The following is a 10246-nucleotide window of genomic DNA, read 5'->3' on the forward strand; positions in this document are numbered from 1 at the left end:
CCCAAGCACCAGCCGCATTGGTCCTCAGTCCCATAGTGGACGGCTTTCGCCTCACCAAGGTGCTCATGGATGGAGGCAGCGGACTGAACCTCATTTATGAGGAAACCCTTCAAAAAATGGAAATAGACTGGAACCGCATCGAGCGAAGCAGCACAACCTTTAGAGGAATAATCCCCAGTCGGGAAGCGCGCTGCACAGGAAAAATCACACTAGATGTGGTGTTCGGCACGCCGGATAATTACAGGTCCGAAGAAGTCACGTTTCAGGTGGCCCCGTTCAAAAGCGGATATCACGCTTTACTAGGGCGGGAAGCATTCACAATCTTCCAAGCAATACCCCATTACGGGTACATGAAGCTTAAGATGCCCGGGCCGAACGGAATTATCACTCTAGCTAGTGATCTGGACATAGCACTCCGCGCCGAAAACAAGACGGCCGCATTAGCCCTTGAGGCACTATCCGAAGCCTTAGCGGCCGAGGAACTGACTGCGTTGCGCTCCACGGTTAACATGGATGATGTGATACTCGACAAGAGATCCAAATCCACATCCTTCAAGCCAGCTGACAAAATAGTCAAACTCCAGGTCCATCCAACGGACCCCAATAAAACAGCTTCCATCGGGGCACGGCTGAACCCTGATATAGACGCCGCACTGCGAGAGTTCCTACGAGAGAACTGGGACATTTTCGCCTGGCACCCTTTAGACATGCCAGGGATCCCATGCAGGCTGGCCGAACACAGCTTAAATATCCTAAAAGGATTCAAACCTGTCAAACAAGCCCTTCGGCGTTTTTCCGAACCCAAGAGACAGGCTATAGGAGAGGAGCTAGCCAAGCTTTTGGAGGCCGGATTCATTAGAGACATAAAACATCCGGACTGGCTAACAAACCTGGTGATGGTACCAAAGAAGGACAAATCCTGGCGCCCGTGTGTCGATTTTAAAGACCTTAACAAGGCTTGCCCAAAGGATCCCTTCCCCCTCCCCCGTATCGATCAAATTATCGATGCCACCGCAGGACACGATTCGTTGTGTTTCCTCGACGCATACTCCGGTTACCATCAAATCAAGATGGCAGAATCAGACCAAGCCGCAACAGCATTCATCACACTATACGGCCCATTCTGCTTCAACACAATGCCTTTCGGGCTGAAAAACACAGGCGCAACATATCAGCGCATGATCCAGACATGTCTGGCAAACCAGATCGGCAAAACAGTGGAGGCGTATGTGGATGATGTGGTCGTCAAATTAAGACATGTCGAATCTCTAGTAGACGACTTGAGGCTTACATTCGATATCCTCCGAAAATATGACATCAAGCTCAACCCGGAAAAATGCGTCTTCGGCGTCCCAGCCGGAAAGCTCTTGGGCTTCATTGTATCCGGTAGAGGAATTGAAGCAAATCCAGCCAAGATCCGAGCTTTGTCACAATTGGATATCCCAAAGGACCTCAAACAAATACAAAAATTAACCGGATGCATGGCGGCTTTAAGCCGCTTCATCTCCCACTTGGGAGAAAAGGCACTACCCCTCTATCGCCTCCTTCGGCGCACCGAACACTTCGAGTGGACGGCTGCCACCACGGCCGGACTTGATGAAATAAAAGCCATATTGGCAACAAACCCAGTCCTGGCCGCCCGAACACCGGCAAATCAATGTTATTGTACATTGTAGCAACACATCAAGTTGTCAGCGCAGTGCTCGTTGTCGAGCGGGAAACGGATGGACAAAAATTCCCCCTTCAAAGGCCGGTCTACTACGTGTCCACTGTCCTCACTCCATGCAAATCACGGTACCCGCATTACCAAAAGATTGCATACGCGGTATTCATGGCATCCCGGAAGCTACGACACTACTTTCAAGAGTGTTCCATAACAGTAGCCTCGGAAGTACCACTCAACGATATTATCAACAACCGCGATGCAACGGGCCGGATTGCAAAATGGGCCATCGAGCTTCTCCCGTTCGATATAACCTATAACCCACGGCGAGCTATTAAATCGCAAGTTTTGGCCGACTTCGTCGCAGAATGGACGGAGGCCGAGCTCCCTAAAGAGTATGGCACATATTCAAACTGGATTATGCATTTCGACGGCTCCAAAATGTTGGCCGGACTGGGGGCTTGCGTCGTCTTGACGTCCCCCATAGGAGACACAGTCCAATATGTGCTCCAGATCATGTACACGGATTCCAACAATGCAGCCGAATATGAGGCCCTCCTACATGGTCTCCGGATAGCAATATCCATGGGTATCCAGCGCCTAGAGGTACGCGGGGATTCAAACCTCGCGATATCCCAAATAAATGGAGACTTCGACGCCAAGGACCCAAAAATGGCAGCTTACCGCAACGCCGTCCTAAAAATGTCAGCTCAGTTCGAAGGGCTGGAGTTTCACCATATAGCCCGAGAAAACAATCAAGCAGCGGACGTCCTGGCACGCATCGGAGCAAAACGCGATGCAGTCCCCCCCAACATCTTTTTGGAAAGATTGTTCAAGCCATCCGTAGCATGGGAGGGGGAACCCGCAAATAATAGCCCGGACCCAGCCGCACCACTCGACGCCGAACAATCTGACATAATTGGAGGCTCTGCCAATGAAATTACACCTTCAGCCCATGTAATAATGGCGGTTATCGCCCCGTGGATAGAACCATTCCTAGCCTACCTTACTAGGCAGGAACTCCCAGAGGACCAAAACGAGGCCCGCTACATAGTGCGGCGATCTAAAGCCTATAGAGTCCATGAGGGAGAGCTTTATAAGAAAAGCACTACCGGAGTCCTTCAAAGGTGCATCTCCGAAGAGGAAGGGCGGAACCTTCTGGCTAAAATTCATGTCGGACTCGGTGGTCACCACGCCGCTGCTTGGTCCCTTGTTAGCAAGGCTTTCCGTACAGGCTTTTATTGGCCGACGGCCCGGGCAGACGCTCAGGACCTAGTCCAACGATGCGTTGGGTGCCAACTTTTTGCCAACCAAAGCCATATGCCACCCACCGCACTCCAAACTATACCCTGGCCTTTTGCGGTCTGGGGGCTAGACATGGTCGGACCCCTTAAAGGTGGGACCCATAGGAAAAAATACTTACTGGTCATGGTGGATAAGTTCACCAAATGGATAGAAGCAGGGCCTGTTAAAACGGCCAAATCCGGACCTGTGATAGACTTCATATCCGGGGTTGTACACCGTTATGGCATCCCCCACAGCATCATAACCGATAACGGTACAAACTTTACCGCCGACGGGGTAAAACTCTGGTGCAAAAACATGGGCATCAAGCTCGATTATGCTTCCGTCTATCACCCACAAACCAACGGCCAGGTCGAACGTGCAAATGGTCTTATCATGAGCGACATTAAACCCAGACTGGTGCGGTCCCTCAAGGAATCTAACACGCACTGGGTAGAGGAGCTCGACTCCGTGCTATGGGGGCTGCGGACCACGCCAAATCGCACCACCGGATACACACCATTTTTTATGGTGTACGGCGCAGAGGCAGTCTTGCCCTGCGACACAATTCATGACTCACCTAGAGTGCGCATGTACGAAGAAAGAGAAGCCAAGCTCAATCGGCAGGACAACTTGGATGCCTTGGAGGAGGAGCGTGACATGGCAAAAGCCCGTTCCGCATTTTATCAACAGCAGGCCCGAAGATATCAAAGCAGAGAAGTATGGGCCAAAAATTACAACATTGGCGAACTAGTTCTATGCCTGCCGGATAAGAAAAAGGACAAACTCAAGCCCAAGTGGGAAGGTCCATTCATAATCGACCAAGTCCTGACTGGTGGGGCGTACCGTCTGCGAGATGCATGGGATAACCGACTCGAGCCGAACCCGTGGAACGCCACCCGTCTCTGAAGATTCTATGCCTAGCGCCGGACTCTGTGTTCGTCTCCTTCCTCTGTCCATATTTTGCATTTTTCTGTCTTACATTTCTCTCCTTTCCCTCTTTTCTTTTATAGCTCTTAAAGGCTCATCTAGTGACGCGCCACTCGCGCTCATTAAACCTGGGGGCTTCTTTAACAGAAGCTTATTTATACGGGCTTCACGCCCAACACATGCATCAAACTTCCACATGTACCTTTTTCTTCACCATTATATGCATCGATATGACTTAAGTTTTCGCCAAGCTGGGTTGCCTGGCTCCTGTGCTTACCCCTACGTTCCCGATTGTTCGGCTAGGCGGTAAAGGGAGCACCTCTGCGATTGTTACTGCCGGGTCAGTCGGATGTGTACCTCAGACTGGGTCAAGCCGAAAGCTAGCGTTCTTAAGGGAATATTCGGTCGGTGAAATAAAAGATGATCTTTTTACTCACTTTATGCACCCCCAGATGCTTTTTTCTGCGTCTTTTCACACAGTCCGGACATGCACTTTAGGGCATGCCTCCCAGCGAAAGGAACCCCTAACGGAACTATTCTCTCTGGAAGATGTTTCTTACTAACCATGTAATATAACATAACTAGTTGGGCACTTGTCTGATAAAGCACTAATGACCCCTACGCCTGGTCTCCACGCATACCCCGGTTCTTATATAACCGCTATGGTATTCAGACACACTCCGGACCGTCAGGTCCCGAGGTTGAAGCGAAAAGGTCGGCAACGACAAACGATCTACAATCCGGCTAGAAGGCATTACACACGTCAATTCAAAATTACATAGTCATTCTGACTGATTGTATTCCTCTTCTATACCATCTAACAGGCTGTCTAATTTACAGTCCTAGTAGGAATACTTCACGGCCAACTCTACTTGGCCGTATACTAAGCTTACAGGGATCTCCTTCCTGTCAGGCCCCACTGGTCCGACCTCGGCCATGTGGTTCGGCTCAGACTTCGTAAAATGGGTCTTCACCATGGCCCAGGCCTCCCTAGCGCCTTGTCGGCAGGCCGATATCTTCCACAACTGGAAGTGCCGCCGAGCTCCCTTCAGCTTCTCCGCAAGCTCTCCAAGGCCCTCGGGCATGGAGTGGGCAGGCCATAAGGCTTGGGCAACGCCTCGCATCGCCTGCCGAATTCGCTCGTGCAGTTGCAAGAGTTCGGGAAGAAGGTCACCCGTAGAACCGGGCATCTCCTCTGCAGGACGACCTGTGAGCATACCTACAGACGTTACTCTGTTAGTCGACTTCCTCGCCGAACTCTTTTTTCAAAGTTCGTTCAAGCACGTACTAAATATGCCGCGTTGAAGCCGCTGATTCTCCTTCGTGGAGTCCGACAGCTGGCCACGAACATCTTTAAGTTCGACATCCAGCTTGGTGTTGGCATCCTGAAGATCATTCTTCTCTCGCCTCACCTTTGTCAACGTACTCTCATCGGCCTTTAGCCGGCGTAAGAGTTGTTGCTTTTTCGGATCAAGTCCGGCGCCATCTGCAATATGGTTTGTCAGATTTGCACCCACACCGCAAAATACTATTCTTTCAAAGTGTATCTTACTTGCGGAGGTCTCTTTGGGCTCCCCTGCTACGGCTAGTGCGGCCTCTAGTTGGGCCTTGCACTTTTCCAGCTCCTGGGACAGTACGGTATTCTTCTCTGTAAGAACCTGCATATTAAATGATCCTTAAATCAGTTGCTCTAACTGTTTCAAGTCTCGGGGGCTACTGGTATATATATATATATATATATATATATATATATATTTGACCAAAATTTTCTTACCCGTATGTCTTTTACATACTGCTCTGTGGCTCTGGCTAAACCATTTTGAGCGGCACGGAGGTATGCATCTCCCGAGTTAAAGGCATCTAAAGCCTCTTGGGAGAAACAAGCGTCGCGTAGAACTGTCCGGCGACGCATGTGGTTCATGGCACTCTCCACTTCAGAATTTGTGGCAGATAGCCTGTCCGCATCCTCTGTCGGAGGAGCGTCCAATCCGTGCCTTGTGCTCACCTCCGCTTCCTGGCCGGACGTTGGAGCCTGGCTGGTGGAGGCGCGATTGGCAACCTCTCCGGATGTAGTCCGGCGAGGTCTCTTCGTTCTGAAGATAGCACGAACGTTAATATGCCCTGACAGAATAACACCAGGGAAACAGAGGGTGCGCTATACCTTTGCGCCGGCATCTCAGTCCGGACTACATTCCTTTTTTCCCCACGGGGCCCTGCGGCCCCTCGTTGGCTAGACGCCGCAGGTTCGGCCTCCCGCCTCGGAAATCTCCCCTGCAAAACACGGTTTTCATCAGAAACACCGGAATACGTGAGAATGGAATCTCTCTCAAGGGAATGAGACTCCGGTTTCCGTCACCTGGGAGGCTGGGATTAACCCTGGGTAATCAGCCGTAATAGCTACCAAGGTATTGTCCTTGCTTAGCTGATGGAACACCCCGTCGATAAGCTCCACCGATATGTCTGGATCCTCTTCGGAGTCCGGATTGAGGGACCGTTCTGGGTCCTCGGGCTGTGGAGGGCGGCTGTTTATATCCTTTACCTCCTGTCGCAGTTCCTGCATTGAAGTCGTTAGACTACATATCTAACCGTGGGAGTATAAAACAAACGGGCAAGCGCAATTGTTCACTTACCCAACTTGGAGGATCGTACATAGTAAATCCGGCCCACAGGTTGACGCGGAGGAATTCCTCCTTTTCTCCTTTGTATAAAGAGGATAAGATCTTTACTAGGGCGGCGGCTGAGGCCGGCCCCTTACGACCGTAACGGGTGGCGTCATCCTCCCCGTTGAAATCCCACATGGGGTGGCCTCTATATTGAAGCGCCTGCACCCCCCGCATAATGCATGCGGCCATGACTCCAATCATGGTTAGTCCGGAATGAGCCAACAGTCTTATTCGGCCCATCAGGTAAAGGACGTCTCTGTCGTTTTCTCTCTGAGAGCTCCGCGGACGCCAGCTCAAGCGTTTCTTCAATGGAGCACTGTTGAACTCAGGGAGACCGACCCGGATAGGGTCCGGTAGTGGGACGTCATCTATGTAAAACCATTCCGAAGGCTAGTCCTCGGACGCCTTCTTTGGGGTTCCAGATAGGTATCCGGTCCCGGCGATGCGCCATACTTTGGCTCCGCCCACTTGGTATATAGACCCCTCTTGAGAACGGGGCACCAGGCAGAATAACCTCTTCCACAGCGCGAAATGAGCCTCAACGCCTAAAAATAGCTCGCAAAGGGCGACGAAACCCGCAATATGTAATACAGAGGCGGGCGTGAGATTGTGCAGCTGGAGGCCGTAGAACTCCAGAAGCCCGCGGAGAAATGGATGAATTGGAAATCCCAGTCCCCTTATTAGATAGGGGACGAGACACACCCGCTCTCCTTTAGAAGGATTGGGGGTGCTCTCCGCTTGTTTTCCGCCATTGTAGGTGGCGAGACCGGCTCGGGCCGGGACCATGTATGCCTGAGGGAGAAATCCCTTGGCCTGAAGCGACACTAACTCGCTATGCGGGATGGTGCAACTCTCCCAGTCCCCGGGTTTGGGACCGGAGGGGCGAGGGGAGGAGCTGCGGTGGCTGGTCATGTTGGAATGGACCTTTGCTGGAAGCGCTCTGATGATAACTCGCGGAGAGGAGAAGATGTGGTTTGGACCTAAATCCCCATCCCGTTAAATAGGCGGCTCGTTTATACGGCTAGGGGTGTGGATGTAAAAACGCCCCGGCTTTTCGCATTCGTTTGACACGTGGAAGACGGCCATTATTGGGCGTGGAAGCCGAGGAGCACTACATTACAAAAATCGGACATTATTCCTACAGGTACACAGGATTTGGAGGAGAACCCGCCTTGCAATGCTGAACAATTTGCGTGCCGGACTCGTCGTCATTGAAGCCTGGTTCGGGGGCTACTGAAGGAGTCCTGGATTAGGGGGTGTTCGGGTAGCCGGACTATACCTTCAGCCGGACTCCAGGACTATCAAGATACAAGATTGAAGACTTCGTCCCGTGTCCGGATGGGACTTTCCTTGGCGTGGAAGGCAAGCTTGGCAATGTGGATATTCAAGATCTCCTACCATTGCAACCGACTCTGTGTAACCCTGACCCTATCCGGTGTTTATATAAACCGGAGGGTTGTAGTCCATAGGACATCAACTCCATATACAACAATCATACCATAGGCTAGCTTCTAGGGTTTAGCCTCCTTGATCTCGTGGTAGATCTACTCTTGTACTACCCATATCATCAATATTAATCAAGCAGGAGTAGGGTATTACCTCCATCGAGAGGGCCCGAACCTGGGTAAAAACATCGTGTCCCTTGTCTCCTGTTACCATCCGGCCTTGACGCACAGTTCGGGACCCCCTACCCGAGATCCGCCGGTTTTGACACCGACACAGGCAATCAAACCGGACATGTCAATCAAGGACACCAAGGCAACCAGGGAGGTTACAACCATCAGGGGAGTCAGCAGCAGTAGTAGCAGTCGGGTTATCAGAGCAATCCCAAACAGCTAAACAGCGGGCAATATCATGTCTTCACTACTAGTTTGTGCAAACGTGATCAGAAGCTTCACAAAAGGGTAGTCAACTCTGTTGAGCCGGCAGTACCTCAGTATTTACGCTGGTCGGAGCAACCTATTTTGTGGAGCAGAGAGGATCACCCGCCCCGAATTGCCTTCATAAGCAAATTGGGCGCAATGTCCATGCGTATATAGATGATATTGTGGTCAAATCCAGAAAGGAGGAGACTTTGATAGATGATCTACGGGAAACTTTTGACAATCTCCGGGTCTACAAGATGATGCTCAATCCGGAGAAGTGTGTTTTCGGTGTCCCGGCAGGCAAGCTCTTAGGCTTTCTGGTTTCAAACAGAGGCACTGAGGCTAATCCGGAAAAGATTGCAACGATTACGTCCTTGTCTAAATCGACGTGTATTAACGATGTGCAACGTCTGGCCGGCCGGATTACAGCCTTGAGCCGGTTTATCAGCCGCCTTGGAGAGAAGGCCATTCCCTTATATCAGATGCTCAAGAAAACGGATAGCTTTGTCTGGAGTGAAGCAACTGATAAGGTGTTTGAAGATCTGAAGAAACAGCTTGTGGAACCGCCCGTGCTGGCAGCACCGATCAATAAAGAGCCCTTACTATTATATGTGGCTGCTAATGCCCGAGCTGTCAGCGTAGCCATTGTGGTAGAGCGCAAAGAGCCTGGCAAAGAGTATCCGGTTCAACGACCGGTTTATTATATCAGTGAGGTGCTCATTGAGTCAAAGCAGAGGTATCCGCATTGGCAGAAACTGGTGTATGGGGTGTTTATGGCAAGCCGGAAGCTCAAACACTATTTTCAGGGCCATCCTATCACAGTAGTCAGTTCAGCTCCTCTGGGTGACATCATTCAAAATAGAGAGGCAACTGGCTGGATTGCCAAGTGGGCCATTGAGCTTGGACCCCACGGGCTCAGATATATACCCCGCACGGCGATCAAGTCCCAGGCACTCGTAGATTTCATCAACGATTGGATGGAGTTACAGGCACCTGAGGAGAAACCAGATAATACATATTGGACTATTCATTTTGATGGGTCCAGATAGCTAGAGGGTTTGGGGGCTGGAGTCATATTAACTTCCCCACGAGGTGATAAGTTTTGTTATGTCCTCCGTTTAATGTTCCCTTGTACTAACAATGCAGCTGAATATGAGGCTTTACTTCACGGTCTTCGGATGGCTAAAGAGATGAATTTGAGCCGTGTTAAGTGCTTCGGCGACTCAGATCTTGTGGCTCAGCAAGTGTCTGGCACTTGGGATTCTAAGGACCCACTCATGGCTGCATATCGGCGAGAGGTGGACACAGTGGCTGGTCACTTTAAAGGTTATCAGGTGGACCATATAGACCGGCGGAAGAATGAAGCGGCGGATGCTTTAAGTTGTCTTGGTTCCCAACGTAAACCGGTTCCGCCCAATGTATTTCTTGATGTGTTGCACAATCCGTCAGTCAAAATACCAACCGAAGAAGATTTGGTTGTTCCTGATCCGGAGGCTCAATTGGTGGTAGCTTTGCATGCCATACCGGATTGGACGATCCCATATCTGGATGACATGAACTGGGGCGAGTTACCAGCTGAGGAAACGTTGGCTCAATAGATAATCCGGCGTTCCAAGTCCATGACCATACTCAACGGGGAGTTACATCGTTACAGTGTTTCAGGAGCGATTCAACGATGCGTTTCTCCTCAAGAAGGTTGTGAGATTTTGCGAGAAATTCATGAAGGGGTTGCGGTCATCACGCCGGTTCAAAGTCGTTGGTTGCTAAAGCTTTTCGCCATGGTTTTTACTGGTTGACGGCGCATGCTGATGCGGAGGATTTAGTCAAAAGATGTGATGGAT

This window comes from Triticum dicoccoides, chromosome 5A (assembly GCF_002162155.2).
Source record: "Triticum dicoccoides isolate Atlit2015 ecotype Zavitan chromosome 5A, WEW_v2.0, whole genome shotgun sequence".
Taxonomy (NCBI): Eukaryota; Viridiplantae; Streptophyta; class Magnoliopsida; order Poales; family Poaceae; genus Triticum; species Triticum dicoccoides.